General features: G+C 37.5%; 1 protein-coding gene across 1 annotated transcript in view; it reads left to right on the top strand.

Moving 5' to 3' along the window:
• Positions 1–16,442, top strand: part of LOC142344493 (protein strawberry notch homolog 1-like) — a 99,892-nt gene that overhangs the window by 35,384 nt on the left and 48,066 nt on the right. The window lies entirely within an intron of this gene.

The following is a 16,442-nucleotide window of genomic DNA, read 5'->3' as shown; positions in this document are numbered from 1 at the left end:
TTTCTCTCTCAATGACAATTTCAAGCAGCTGAACTCAATTGGCGGCAATTTAATACTAAAAGTCAAATGAAAAGTGCGCCGAAACTGGTGTCATTTTTTACTTTTAACCTCTAATGTGGTTATTTGAAAGCGACTGTTCTATATGCTTGCTTTATATATCAAATCATCCATGTGCTATGTTGGTTTGCTTGAAGACGAAAATAGCTTTCAATGAGATGTGATTGCAGTGTTTGTTTTTCTGACTCGAAACCCGTAAAAGTTTATTAATTGCTCTTGAACGAAGTTCATAGCAATTATTGTAAACGTGTGTGTCTTTTTATTACGACTCGAAGAGGAGTATTGAGATTCTACAGGTTTTTACGACTCGAAGAGGAGTATTTAGATTCTACAGGTTTTTTTTAGCAGAAAGCAAGTTTGTTCATGATTTGAATTTTGACTTCTTTCTGTTCGAGCTTTTACCTCCGTTTTTGATTTTTGGCTTCTGTTTTCGAACATTGGACTTTAACAATAGCTTAGTTTGTAATGCATAGCAATTGGTATCAGTCTGTAATTCAAGGTGAAGAGGTAATTTGAGAAAATTTGATCCTATTTAACTACCTACCCCCCCCCACGCACCTACCAGCCCCCCCCCCGCAACGTACCTACCCCCACCCCACCTACTACACCCCCCCCCCCACCAGCACCTACCCGCATCCCTGAACTGAGAAAAATTTAACGCTTTTTATGTTGTATTGGTCTACTATTTTTAATTGCTCTTGAACGTAGTTCATAGCAATTATTGAAAGTGTGTGTCTTTTTAATGCAAAATTTTCGCTTGACAATTTTGACTTTTCGAGTTTTACGCCCTGGACTTTTTGCATTTCCGTGATCTAAAATTCCCTCTCAATCACAATTTCAAGCAGCTGTACTCAATTGGCGGCAATTTAATACTAAAAGTCAAATGAAAAGTGCGCCGAAACTGGTGTCATTTTTTACTTTTAACCTCTAATGTGGTTATTTGAAGCCCATTATAGACCTTCTTAGTCCCCTTTAGCGCCCCCCCCCCCCGACTGAAGCAGGCTGCAATTTATTAGAGCTCCCACTAGTCGTTCAAGAGCAATTCTTCCGACGTTTAGTCGGTTATGTTTGTTATTTCTAGTGTTTTTTTCAGAAATTCTGATTTTGTCCAAGTTAGGGTAGAAATTATTTTGCACGACGATTCGAGTCGTTTCCGGTATTCTACCGGCTATGTTGTTTTTAGCAGAAAGCAAGATTGTTTATGACTTGGATTTTGACTTCTTTCTATTCGAGCTTTTACCTCCGTTTTTGATTGTTGACTTCTGTTTTCGAACATTGGATTTTAACAATAGCTTAGTTTGTAATGTAAAACAATTGGTAACAGCCTGTAATTCAAGGTGAAGAGGTCAATTTGAGAAAATTTGATCCCATTTAACTACCTACCCCCACCCAAAAAAAAAATACCCCACCCCCTCGTACCCACCCCCCCCCCCCCCCAACTTACCTACGCCCGCCTCCCAACGTACCTACACCTTCCAACCGCAACGTACCTAAAGGTGAAGCGGCCTTTTTGAGGTTTTTGTTCCTATATAAGTCACCCCTAATCTAAACTACACCGCACAAACCCCCTACCACATTTCTACCCCCCCCCCCTACACCTACCTACCAAACCCGGCCCCCGCACCCCCACCAACTTACCCCCCACCTACCCCTAATCCCTCCCTTCGGCTAGCTAACCCCAACTACACCCCCCCCCCAAATACCCCAGCACTACTACAACTTACGCCCCCCACCCACCTAACCCTACCCCCAAACTACCCCTCCCATCATCTAACTACCCCCACCTACCCCCCCACGTACCTAACCCCCCCCCCCCCCCAACGTAACTACCCCCAACCCCAACGTATACCTAGCCCCCTACCTACCTCCCCCCCGCAACTTACCTACCCCCCACCCCACCTACCTACACGCCCACCAACACCTATCTGCCCCCACCTACCAACACCCCCCCCCCCCACCAGCACCTACCCGCATCCCTGAACTGAAAAAATTTTAACGCTTTTTATGTTGGTGTTTTTTTCGACATTCTGATTTTGTCTAAGTTAGGGTAAAGATTATTTTAACCGACGATTCGAGTCATTTCCGGTATTCTACCGGCTATGTTTTTATGCTTTGACTTGACAATTTTGACTTTTCGAGTGACTTTTACGCCCTTGACTTTTTGCTTTTCGCGTGATCTAAATTTCTCTCTCAATGACAATTTCAAGCAGCTGAACTCAATTGGCGGCAATTTAATACTAAAAGTCAAATGAAAAGTGCGCCGAAACTGGTGTCATTTTTTACTTTAAATCTTACTAGTGGTATATGTTAAACTCTTATGTGGTTTTTTAGGCTTCCTCTCCCTCCCTACCCCCCCCCCGACTGAAGCAGGCTGCAATTGATTAGAGCTCCCACTATTCGTTCAAGAGCAATTCTTACGACGTTTAGTCGGTTATGTTTAATAGCTGCGATACTGGAGCTATTATTAATTGCTCTCAAACGAAGTTTGTTGCCATTATATAAGTCCTACTGTCTTTTTAAAGCGATCTTTAGCTTGATTGATTTTTTGTCTGGTGGTTTTCGTGGTCAAAACGGGAAAAATGTTGAGAAGACATTATGCTGTGAAAAGCTGTTCTGAACCTTGAGAGCTTGAGCGCCTCTCAGTATCACCCAGTTGGGGTTTTGGAGCCCCTTGCTCAGCGCTTCCAAATCAACGCCCATCGCTCTCATCACTAAGCCCCAGCTGGCTGCTACCGCAGCTAACAGCTCGCCGGCAATTTACGAGCTGTTCGCCTTTACAAGCAAAGCGATTTTTTCAACGTGAATTTTTTATTAATAGCCGCACAGCGATAGCTGGGGCTATTATTGGCCTTCTCTTGGTTTTTTATGACTCGAAGAGGAGTATTGGAGAAGTCCTTTTTAAATCAATTTTAATGGAGTGATTTTTGAAGCGGGAGATGAAACGCGTGAAAAAAATTGGAGTAATTTTGGTGTTGAACAAAAGTGAAGAGCGGAGCGAAAAAAGTAGTTAATTTGAGTTTGATGCTAATTTGGAGGTTTTTGATCAGTTTTGCGGATTTTTAGACGAAATTTAATGAATTTTTGCCTGTTTTTTTGTTTAAATGCTTTAGGTGTTTAAATGCTTTAAGTGGGATTTGAATAGAAGCTTGTTACTTAAGGAATATTCAGATGCCAATTGACTAAGGTTTTCTTGGTATAAGTCATTTTTTTCTTAGGGAAATTGACAGAAAAATTGAAAAATTTTAAACCATTTTTCTTACATTTTTGCAGTTTTTCTTTTTTGTAATTGTCGTATAGAATAACTTTCGATAACAAAAGAGCAAGTACGAAGCTTGAATTATCAACTCTTTCTCGTTTAGCTTTAGGCAGAACTGCAGTTTAGCTTTCACGCTCTACGTGATTTGGACGAAGTACCAGTTGGCACTTGTGGTAACAATGTTTAACAAAGCTGTCACTCAAGTTTACAATATGGTTATCACCTATTGGTGATACTCAACATTTACATAGCAACAAAGGAATATAAGTTCATTCCATCAGGAATATAAATATATGTAATATAGTTTAACAGTGTTTATATTATTAGGTGCGATACTTGGTTGTCAGCTCTCCGGGTGGATCCGCCACCACACTTCCCTCGATGATTTGATTTTTGATTTTAATCAAAAATCTTGTTTAGGGCTTCTATGTCCGCCGTGTTGAGCGACGATATGGAACTTGTTCCTGAATACTCGTCTTCTTGTTCCTCCGTATGGATGTTTTCTCTTTCAGTGTTCGTGTCTTGGCGTTCCTCTGGTGGGTCTACTGATTCTTTGTTTGATTGATCTGGTGGGTTTATTTTGTCTCTTTGTAGTGTTGATGTAGGGTCTATGTTGTTTTGTTGTGTGCTCATGCTTGAACCGGTTGGTTGCGTTGTTCGTTTGTCGATGTTTTGTTGTTGCGTGTCTTCGCTGTTACCAAATTGTTGTGGTGGTTGTTTGTTGTCGATGGGTTGTCGTGCTTTTGTGTTATTTCCAATTGGTGTGGATGTTGAAGCTGGGATAATCGTTATGATTTGTTCTTCTTCAGGTTCTGTTGTCGCCTTTTTCGGTGAGTTTGTGATTTTTTTTATTATCTTGTCTATTTTCGCTTCTCCTTTTGATGGGCTATCGTCCTTGTTTTCCGGTTGTGCATACATGAATGCGTTAGGGTTGTTGGATGTAAGGATTTGTAGCGGGCTTTCTTGTGATGAGTCTGATGCGAGATTGATGATTTGCACTGATTTGTCTCGCTGCAGTTTTTTCATGTCCAGTTGGATAAGTGGTGATCTTGCTTTCTCCTTTTGGCGTTGTTTCGCTTTTTCCAATTTCGTTTGTGCGAGAGCTGCCTCTTTTGAGCGTATTTCAAATTCTTTGTTGGGTATGTGTGCACGGTTCGTTGGAGCCGTTCCTGTTCGTCTGGGCTGCTTGGGGGCTTTAGCTGGTTGGGTCCTTTGTGAACCGCTCGGGCCGGGTTGGTCCTTCTGTAGTTTGCTCTCTTGTGCCCTGCTTGGTCCTGGTTGGTCCATATGGAATTGTGATTCGGGAGTGTGGTCGGTTAGTTTCTTGCTGAATTGGTTCTTTTGGTTCTTCTTTTCTGTTAACAAAAATTCTTTTATTTTTTCTTGGTTTCTTTTGTATTCTCGTACAGTTTTACATGCTACGAAGTGCATTACTCTTGGATTTGTTTCGTTAACTATAGCTAAATCGTTTTTTCTTACTACAACGTTTTTGCGGTTGTGTGTGTCTAGTGTTATTGTTGTTGGGGAATAGTTTGTAATTGTACCATCTGGTATTATGTTCCATAGTGGTTTAAGTGTGCCTCGAGGTTCTTGTGATCTACGTGCTAGTGTTTTTCGTGCTACTTGCTTTTTGTTTTAGTGATGGTGGTGGTTTTATCCCCGAAAGTTAGTGTTAGTTTATCTGGTATAATCTTAATAGGTGATATGTGCTTACGTTTGGCTGCTTTTTTCTTGACATTCTGGAGTGTGGAGTTGTCTGAACCAGAATCTTCGTCCGGGGGTGTCTTCATTAAATCTGATATCGAGCTCGGGTTCCGAGTCGGTCTCGATGTTCCAGATGGATTCTGCGTTCAGCATGGGTTGTTTGAGGCCTCTCCTCTTGTCTAAATAGAAATGTTTTTGTATGACATATTGTTTTGCGATGGTTTTGTTGTTATGTTTGAAAGTTGTGTATTAACTTTTCTTCCGAAGTGTGCTGTGTATGGTGCTATTTTTGTTGTTGTGTTTGGGATTAGTTTGATTTCTTGTATTATTTCTGCTACTTTGTCTGCGAGTGTTACTTGTGACCAGTTGGTGTCGCTATTTATTGCTGATAGGCGTCTTTTAATTGTTTGTATTAGGCGCTCTATCATTCCCGTGGCTCTGTGATCTCCCACTGGAGCTAGTATTAATTTTATGTTGTTTTTACAGAATATTTCAAATTGTCGAGACTTAAATGCTTGTGCTTGGTCGCACCTTATGTTTCTGGGGATCCCGTGGAATTTTATGTACTGATTGAGATAACTGATGGCGGTTTCTGCGTCGCAATTATGGTATACTTTTGCGTGGGGGTATCTTGAGTATCTATCTACTGATGCTAGTATATATGATTCTTTGTATTGTTCATCAATTATTGGACCGGCAAAGTCCAATTGGACTTCTTCATTAGGTTCTACTAATGGTGGTAGTTCTGATATTTTGTTTTTGGGTATGAGTGGTTTTAGATTCTTACCTATCTTAGTGCACGGTTGGCAATTTTGCGTGAGGGTGACGATTTCCCGGTGTATTCGCGGGAACCAAATGAGGTTTGCAAGATGCATCATCCCGGTTTGTCCTGGATGTTTTCTATGTATGGCGTTCATAATTGGTTTTCGTAGCTGTGTTGGTATGAACAGTTTACCGTCGTAGAGGATGCATCCCGTTGGTGTCACTCCTAGGTCGCGTTTCAATGAATGCCAGTACCGGCTAAAATGTTTTAGTGTTGTCCAGTCTTTGTCCTGTTTTATCTGTAGTAGGCTTCGGCTCTGGGGGTCTGCTCTGGTGGCCTCTGCAATGAATTCCTCTCCTAGGACTTTATGTAAATTGGTGAGGTAATCTGGTAACTGTTCGTTGTTTGTGTTTGCGAATGGGTTTAAATGTTGTATTGTATTGAGTGGGGTGCGTCCTAGTCCTGTGTTGTTTGTTTCCTCTGTCTGTGTTGCTATCGTGTTTGTGTTTGTTTCTGTGGGATTGTGTGGTGTGTCCATCTTCTTTTTGTTTTGTGCTCTGTGTCGTTTTGTTATGGGTATGGTGTTTGTGTCCAGATCTGGTCTTCTTCTTGTTGTAATGTATACTTTCGATGTGGATGAGTTTTGTGTAATTTGTTTTGGACGATAGTGGTTGTGTTGTTTTGAGTTGTTATTTTGAAAGTTTGTTAATAAAGAAGGCTTAATAAGTAGCGACTGATTGTTAGCGATAATTTGGCAAAAAGCGTGTTGCTTTTGTTCGTTCCGATTGGAATGGTTTTTGACGTCATTTTGTGCTCTAGTTTTTCGAGCATTCTGATTGGCTAATTTTCTTTGTTGCGTTAAAAGAGCGTATTTTAGCGATGTTATTTTATTTATGACATGGTTTTCATTAATGTTCTCAACAGTTGGTGGTGAGTTAGGATGGCGGCTTAAATAGTCCGCGAATCCCGTGTCCTTTCCTGCGATATGTTCGACTTTGAAGTGGAATGGTAATAATCTGTCGACCCATCTTGTTAGTCGGCTTTGATACGTTTTGTTTCCTCTATTATTTTTTAGTGCGGATAATAATGCTTGGTGGTCTGTTTGGAGGGTAAAGTGTGATCAATACAAGTAGTATTTAAAATGTTCCAGAGACCAAACGACTGCTAATAGTTCGAGTTCGTTTATACTGTATCGTTGTTCATTTTTGTTTAGGAACCTACTGGCGTATGCGATGGGATGCCAATTATTGTTTTCTTTTTGTTCTAGGCATGCCCCTAATCCTTCTTTGCTAGCGTCGCACTTAACTCGCGTTTCGTTTATGTTGAAGTGTTTTTGTTCTATTATGTTTTTGATTGCATTTTTTATGTTGAATGCGGCTGAGTGTTTTTCGTTCCATTCCAGTTTTTTTTTTGATGTTGATGATGATAGTAGTGGTCTTATTGGTGCTGATAGTGTTGCCAGTTTTGGTATGAATTTGATTAGGTGGTGAATGCTACCCATGAATGATCGTAGTTGTGTTTTAGGGTTATCCAGTTGGATGATTGCGTCCGTTTTTCGTTTGGTTGGCTTTATTCCTTCGGCGTTTATTTTGTAATCTAGCCAAGTGATTTCGTTTAGGCCGAATTCGCATTTGTGTAAGCTAATTGCTAGGTTTTCTTCATTTAGTCTATTTAGTGTTTTATCAATTTCTTTTTCGTGTTTTTCTATTGTGCCTTTTGTAATAACTATTATCATCTAAAAATACGTTTATTGAGTCTAGTCCGTCTAGCGTTGTGTCCATCATTTTTTGGAAGGTTGCTGGTAGGTCTGTTAAGCCATAGAATCCATTTAAAAACTTGTATGTGCCTGTAGCGTTGCCTCCTAATATGTTAAAGTTACAGTGCTTTTTGTCTCCGGGTGGAGAGGTAACTGGCTGTATGCGTATTTTAGATCAATTTTGCTGAAATATAATTTTCCTTCTTGTGTTTTTAATTCTGATATCCTCATACTTATTTTTTCCATTAGGTGGTCTATGCTTTGCATTTGGTATTTATTTTTGTGTATTGCGTCGTTTAATATCTTTGAGTCTAGTGCAATTTTGATTGATTGATCTGATTTTACTGTGATGACTACTGGACTTATGAAGTGTTCATCCGAGCATTTTGTTAGTTTTTGGATCTGTTTTTCGTCGATTATATTTTTGAGTTCTCTCTCGACTTTTTCTGTTAGGTGTAACGGGATTCTTCGTCCTTTGTGTTGTGTCGGGTGGAATTCTTTTTTAAATGTTGATTTTGCCACGTGGTTTTTTGATCTTCCCAAACGTGTACATAAGTGGGGGTATTTATTAAATATCCATTTGGTTATTCGTTGATGTGTGTTTGATATGTTGAATAAATTATTCTCACCTTTATTTGTTGTTGTCATGGTTAGGCGTAGGCCGAGTTGGTCCATGATGTCTCTCCCCATGATGTTGATGGTGTTGTTGTTGACCAGTAGTATTGTACAGTTTTTGGCGGTGGATGACCCTGATGTGATATCCACTTGGATGGTGCCGATTATATCGATTTTGTTGTTATTGAAGCATCGGAATTCTCCAATCGATTTGTTCGGCTGTTTGATGGTTGTCTTTCCATTTGCCAGTAATCTCTGTGCTGTGTCTATGTTCATGAAGCTACGTGGGCTTCCTGTATCTGCCAACCAGAATATTTTCTGGTTGTTTGTTTTTGTCTTTATCCAGAATTCTCCTCTGTTTGTTTTGTTTACGTCTGATACTTTCTCATTTGTGAAGTTGATCGTTTTGATGAAAATGACGTTTTGCCAGTCCTCCATCATCTCTCTTATATAACACGTCGATTCTGGGTCGATTGTTTCTTCTGTTTCTGTTCGTTCTTCCGTTTCTGTTTCTTCGTTGATGTTCCTTATTTTTTGTTGTGAATGTCTTTGTGCCAGTTGGTTGTATTTGTTTTGGGGTTGTAGTCCTGTACTCATTGATTGTGTTCTTTGTTGTTGTCTGAATGTGTTACGTGGTGGCATCTCTGATCTGAAAAGTTTTGCGAAATGTCCGATCTTTTTGCATATTCTGCAGGCTTCGTTCTTCGCGGGACATGTGTTTAAATGGCCAGGGAGGAATTTGTTTCCGCATCTCCTGCAATTTTGTATTTGTCCTGTTTGTGGGGTTGGTAGGATCGGTACTCTGTTTTGTCTCTTAATGTACTGTATTTTTTCGAACCATGGGTTGTCGTTGTAGGTGGATGAGTGTGGTGATTGTGAGTTGTGCATTTTCTGTTGGTTAGCTTGTCCTCGTTCTCTTGCTAATGCATAGTTTAATGTTTCACTGGGTGTTCTGTCTTCTGATAGTAAGTCCATTTGGATTTGTTGATTTCGCATTCCTTGGATGAATATACTTTTCACCATGCTTTCTTCGAGATGTTCCCAGTTGCATAGTGCTGCATGCTTTTTTATTCGCGAGTGGAATACTTCGAGTGATTCTCCTTCTTTTTGTTGACATCTGAAAAACTGAAATCTGTCAAATGTTTCGTTTCTTGTTTGTGTGAATGATTCCTTTAATTGTTCAACTAGTGCGTCTGTGGTGCATTTTTGTAGGTCCGTGTGTGGAAATCTTTGATGGAATATGTTTGTGGCTTGTGCTCCTAGAGATAGATAAATTAAGCTTTTTGCTTTATTGTCTGCGTCATACCATGGGATATTATCTACCATTGGTCCTTTATCTTCGATTGCTTTGCAATCGTTTTGCCAGTCGGTTCTTCTTTTTTGATTACGTTGTTCACGTTGCCTTCTTTCGGCCGTGATTTCATCTGCTTGTGCTGGTTCATAGTGTGGTTGTGCTGGATAATCTAACTCCTCAATTTCTGGTTTGGGTTGTAGTAGTGTTTCTACTTGAATGTTGTCCTTTACCATGATCGCTAGTTTCACAGTTGATATCCATTTGTCCCAGTCTAGTTCTGGTTGGTGACCTTTGTCCCAGAAGAAGTTAACTCCAAGGGGAGATCTTGCCATTACTGACTGCGCCATGTCGTATAGAATAACTTTCGATAACAAAAGAGCAAGTACGAAGCTTGAATTATCAACTCTTTCTCGTTTAGCTTTAGGCAGAACTGCAGTTTAGCTTTCACGCTCTACGTGATTTAGACGAAGTACCAGTTGGCACTTGTGGTAACAATGTTTAACAAAGCTGTCACTCAAGTTTACAATATGGTTATCACCTATTGGTGATACTCAACATTTACATAGCAACAAAGGAATATAAGTTCATTCCATCAGGAATATAAATATATGTAATATAGTTTAACAGTGTTTATATTATTAGGTGCGATACTTGGTTGCCAGCTCTCCGGGTGGATCCGCCACCTCTGTAATCTTAGACAAGTTTCTTAGCTTATTACTTGCTCATTGTTTTGTGAGCTTTTCATTGCACTAATTGCAAAGGAACTTTATTTGGTTTTATGTTTCCTTGAACTATTAAAAAAAACTTTGTTTTTGAATGCCGTTTCCATTCTTGCTTAATTTTTTATAGCATTTGTGGATGATCAGGGTTCTCAATAGTTGTTCTAGTTGTTTAGTCATATGTATGGTCAGTTTTCTCCTTCGAGTCGTTTCCGGAGTTCTTCCGGCTATGTTTTTTTTGTTTCGCCGTCATAATTTTTGTTACGACCATATGACGTCAGTCACTTTTTGTTCGTTCGTTCATGCGATTTCAACTGAATTGCATGTGTGGCGTCATTTTTCGCTCTTAGTGGAACAAGTTTTTTTGGTTCATTCGCGTGATTAAATTTTTGGTCACACTTGACTTACCTCACTCTCAAAAATGACTTCCTCACATTGAGAGTGACTTCTATTTACTTTAATTCAAAGAGATAAGGTCAAATGGGTGTGTGTCACTCTAAATAAAGGTTATTTGAGATCAGCTAATAGAGGTAGCAATAACTTATACAGATTTTGAATCAAAATATAACAGATCAGCCTTCAATGAAAAGACGAATTTTTTTGGTCTGTCTTTTTTACTGTTTTTTTAGACTGCCGATATACGAATCTATTGCGGCTATTTTCTGGCAGTCCGCCAGCTATGTTTTGATTTGTAAAGTTTAAACTGTCAGTATAGTTATTTTTTCACGTGCTGAAAATTGACTTGTTTTTACTGTTTTACCGAGTTTCTGTTTTTGTTTTCAAAGTCCATTTCTAGTCATTTATAGGTCCAGTTTCGTCAGTGGCATGTTTGTGAATGGTTGCAAACTTTTCATGCCAGGCCTCCACGCTTCGTTCATATTAGGTTTTTGTTCAGTCATTAAATTTTTCAACAATTTTGCGTGCTGTGTGAAGTCATGTTTTACACTTTTTGGAGCGAGTTGTTTGATCATTAACGTGAATAACTTTTTGATTACTTCTTAATGTGATAAGATTAATTCGTTCTTCATTTTTGATGGATCTATTGTTTTCTCCGAGGTAAAGCCTGTTGCTAGGATAAAAACGATTGCAGCATAGAAAAAAGCAGGGACTGATAGCCGAGTGGTCAGTGCTTCTGATAAGGGATCCGGAGGTCCGTGGTTCGAATCACGGCGTGGTCAACTGTTCTTGCACCCATAAAGAAAAATTGATCTAGGATACAGCCCCTGAATTAGAGTGCCTCGCCTGTCGTTCAAGAGCAATTCTTCCGTTAATGGGTTCAAGTTGTAAAAACAGTCAGATATTGGCGAAAACGAGCGCTAAAATTGTTTGATTATAGCTGCAAAGCGGTAACATGAGCTTAGCTATATTGCGGTGTTCTTGGTTTTTACGACTCGAAGAGGAGTATTGATTTTCCTATGTTTTTTTTTACCGGAAGTAGCATTCATTCAGGTAGCATGCGTTCATTACCGGAAGTAGTATTCGCTGTCTTGACCGAAAAGCGAAAGTGAGTAAAATTGCCGTATGAACTAATTTTTCTGAGCGATAGCGTTTTGATCATGCGCTGCGTTTAGTGATTTTTTTTTACTTTGAAAAGTAGTTTTTGACAGAATGGCACATATGGATAACCGTTTTTTTATAATTGGCCCAGTTTTTTGTTTGTAATTTGGTTTTTTTTGTAGAAATAATTTTTATTGGATGCTATTTTGAAATGTAATCATAGGCCTTTGATACCAGTGTTTTGCAGAGCCTGAAAATGCGTTTCAAGTTCAAAATTGGCTCATATTTCTTGATTTTTTTAAGTTATTTTTTGCCTTTTTTCATTTTAATTTCGTAATTTGAAGTGTTTTTTGGCAGAACATCGATAACTTTTTTCTCCATTTTTTGTCCAATTGGCCCAGTTGTTAGAATAATTTTTTATTGAGGCTGTTTTAATATATGAACCCCTGAGAGTCTAATGAAGCGTTTTATATTGTAAACGCATCGTAATTTCCAATTTTTTAGTTCATTTTTAGCTTTTTTAAAGTTTTTAATTGCTCTCAAACAAAGTTTGTAGCAATTATATTAGTCCTGTCAGTCTTTTTTATGCGATTTTTCGCTTGACCGATTTTTCGTCTGACGCTTTTGACTTTTCGTTCTCAAAAGCGGGATAAACAGGTAGCGCCGAGCGGGCATTAAGTGCTCCTAGAGCCTTTCAGCTCTGTTTTAGCTCAAGCTGTTTTGGTAACTTATACTTATACTTATGGTCTGTAGGGCGGTTCTTAGAGTTTGAAGACACCCCCACTATGTTGACCACCCCCACAATTGCACCCACCCCCAACGCAATGCTACCCCCAGCCCACCCATCAGCCCTCGGTGCGCACCCCATCCCTATCAGCCCCCGGTGCCCCCCGTGGCTAGCTACTGACGAACAACCGCTCGCTTAAAATGTATACTATTTTGCAATTTTTTCAAGCTTTTTGGAAGGTTTTAAACTTTTTTGATTTTTATCAGACCTAGGTGTCAAGGAACCCCCTCTAGGTTTTAGTAAGAGGTTACTGGATAGTTTCTAGTGGTAATTGAATGGTTTCAGCATTTTAACATCAGGAATTATTTTGAGAGTTTAAGCAATTTTTTCAAATTGTTTGTCACTTATTTTTCCTTGTTCAGGTTTTTCCAGACCTAGGGGCCAGAAAACATCCTGAGGTTTAATAATAAATTACTGACAAATTTTTATTGGCGATGGAATAGTTTTTAAACTTTTTAATCTTAGAAATCTTAGCAATTTTTTGAGAAAACTTTTGCTTTTTGAAAATTCTTTTTTTTAGGTCTTTTTAACCTCAAGAGCTAAGAAACCTCCTTTAGAGTTTAAAAATAGGTTTCTGTATTTTTTAGACTAAATGGAATATCTTGCAAGTTTTTAACATTTTTTGCAATTTTTTTCCATTTATTTATATTTATAGTCATTATTCAGGTTTTTTGAGCCTTAACGGTCATAAAACCTCCGTTTGGGTTTGATATTAACTTGCTGAAAACTTTTTATTGGTCGTGGATTAATTTTCAACTTTTTAATAGCGCAAATTTGTGTAATTTTTTTTTATAAATATTTTTTTTTTCAAGTTTTTTGAAAATGTTTGTCATTTTTAGCTGTTTTCAGCCTCCAGAGCAAAGGAACCTCCTCTATGGTTTGAAAAAGAAGTTACTGTAAAATTTCTAGACGACATGGGATGGCTTGCAAAATTTTATCACGATTTTAGTTTTTTTTTGACAATTTTTGCCATTTAATTTTTTCGACATTTATAGTCTTTATTCAGGTTTTTTGAGCCTCAACGGTCAGAAAACCTCCGTTTGGGTTTGATATTAAGTTACTGGAAAATTTTTGTCGGTCATGGATTAATTTTCAACTTTTTAATATCACAAGAGTTTTAGCATTTTTTTAATAAAGCTTGCAATTTTTTAAGTTTTTGTGAAATTATTTGTCATTGTTTAGGTTTCTTTAGCCTCAAGAGCCACGGCATTTCCTTTAACGTTTGACAATATGTTACAGCATAGTTTTTAGATGTGATGGAATGTTTTTCAACAGTTTAATATAAAGAACTTTAGCATTTTTTTTAATAATTAGTTTTTCAATGTTTTTGAATTTTTTCCGGCACCAGAGGCCCTGGGACCTCCAAGGTTTCATAATTAGCAGCTGCATCGTTTCTGGAATATCTTGCAAGTTTTTAACATTGAGAATTTTTGCTTGTTTTTGACAATTTTTGCAATTTTTCCAGTTATTGACATTTATAGTCATTATTCAGGTTTTTTGAGCCTCAACGGTCATAAAACCTCCGTTTGGGTTTGATATTAAGTTACTGAAAAGTTTTTGTTGGTCATGGATTAATTTTCAACATTTTAATAGCGCAAATTTGTGTAATTTTTTTCATAGATCTTTCTTTTTTCAAGTTTTTTTGAAAATGTTTGTCGTTTTTATCTGTTTTCAGCCTTAAGAGCAAAGCAACTTCCTCTATGGTTCGAAAAAATGTTACTGTAGAATTTCCAAACGTAATGGGATGGCTTGCAAACTTTTATCATCACGATTTTAGCTTTTTTGACAATTTTTGCCATTTCATTTTTTTGACATTTATAGTCATTATTCAGGTTTTTTGAGCCTCAACGGTCAGAAAACCACCGTTAGGGTTTGATGTTAGTTTACTGGGAAATTTTTGTCGGTCATGGATTATTTTTCAACTTTTAATTATCACAAGTTTTAGCACTTTTTAATAAAGCTTGCAATTTTTTTTAAGTTTTTGTGAAATTATTTGTCATTGTTCAGGTTTCTTTAGCCTCAAGAGCCACGGCATTTCCTTTAGGGTTTGATATTATGTTACAGCATAGTTTTTAGATGTGATGAAATGTTTTTCAACAGTTTAATATAAAGAACTTAAGCATTTCTTTTAATAATTACAATTTTTTCAATGTTTTTGAATTTTTTTTACGTCAGCATAGGCCCAGGGACCTCCTCCAAGGTTTCATAATAAGCCGATGCATCGTTTCTAGAGTTGATAGGATGTTGATCAACGTTTTTTGACTCCAGTTTTAGTAATTTTTGGATAAATTTTTCATATTTTTGGAAAATCTCTGTTCCATGTGTATGGATCTTTGTGAGCGTGTGAAACTTTTTCAGGCTTGGAATAGGGATAGCGGATAGTCTCTTGAGACAATGAAATGCTTCTTAAGATATAAATATCGTGAATTTTTTGAAGATTCTGTTAAATTTTGCAATTTTTTAGTTTTTTTGTCCTTTTTTGAGTTAAACTATTATTGGCCCACAAAATTTTTTAAATCTCGGAGATGGGTTACTTGACAGAACTTTCGCGACGAAAAATAGTTTTGAACTTTACTGCGAAGTTTGAAACTTCTCTCTTCAATTTTGTCTTTTTCAATTTCTATATGATTTTTTTCCTAACAAGGCTTATCTAGAGGTTGCAGAGTCCAATCACATCATGAAAATATTCCTGTCTCTCTCTCTCTCTCTCTCTCTCTCTGTGTGTTAGGTTTCCTTTCATTCTTTTTCTCGTAAACGTTTTTCTCTAACTCTCTCCCTCTCTGTCTCTCTCTTTCTCTCTTTGTTGATGCCGCACTTTAGCTGCTGTTATGTGGCGTAATGTAATCATCTCTGATTCTTATTAACAATGAGTCATAGTAGAAAAGTTTTTATCATAAATGAGTTAAGAGGCTCTTTTTAGGAAATCACTGTTGATATCTCTCAAAACCGTGGTCACTAAACCGTGGCTAGCTGCTGACGAAGCCAACTCGCCGGTCGTTTGAGAGCAATTTGCCCGACGTTAGTCGGTTATGTTTCATTTTTGGACGTTAAAGCGGATTTTTTTCAAACGTTTTTAAAATCAGTGCATATGGCAGTTTACCTTAGATTTTTCATGAATTGAATGCCTCTTTGAAAAAGTGAGGTGTTTTTATAGAATTGTACACATGCGTGCCGGATTTTGACATTTTTATGTCTAATTTTCCTGATTTTTGTTTATTAAATTTTTAGAATAAGTCTTTTTGTGCACTGTCAGGGATTCTAATTTTCTTTTCCGAGTAATTGAATGATTTTGTTGCGTTCAGTATTTGAGATTCTGCAAAAAAATTTTTAAATGCAATTTTGAAAATTTTGACATTTTTTGAAATTTTTCTGAATTGTTTCCAATCCTTGAACTATGTTTCTACGTTTTAATCTATATAGGAGGATAGCTATATATAGTTTTATGCTAAATAGTAAAGTGTATTTGTTTTTCTACTTTATTTTTTTTTAATTTGACTTTAAGCTTTCAAAAATCAAGAACTGTTTTTTTGTTTCTTTGTCTTTCTTTCTGTCCTTATTCTCCGAATTCTAGCATCAGCTCTCCTTTTATCAGTTGTTATAAAATAATGATTTTAGCTCTCTTAGATTTTTATTTCAGTTGCAATTGATTTCATTTGACAGTGCGGTGAGAATTTGCGTGAAATGCCTTTTCAACATTTTGACTGATAATTACTTCTACCAATCTTTGTGGGGTTATAGTTTTGATTTTAAACAAATTTGTTCCCTTGAATTATATTGTTTCGTTTGTCTTTTGGTGACTAATTTGAAGATTTTGTCGACTATATTGCTGATTTTTTTTTCTTTTTGCGATTTTTGGCCCATTATATGGTTTTGAATTTATTGGTAATTGAAATAACTCCCCATGCCTGTAGGGTCTATTTACTATAATGGATGCAAGTTTTGTTTGCTACAAGTTGTCCATTTCTATGAAATTTGACAAACAAAATTGGGAAAT

The sequence above is a fragment of the Convolutriloba macropyga genome, chromosome 8 (assembly GCF_964194025.1).
Source record: "Convolutriloba macropyga chromosome 8, txConMacr16.3, whole genome shotgun sequence".
NCBI lineage: Eukaryota > Metazoa > Xenacoelomorpha > Acoela > Convolutidae > Convolutriloba > Convolutriloba macropyga.
This window is presented reverse-complemented; position numbering and strand designations above follow the sequence as displayed.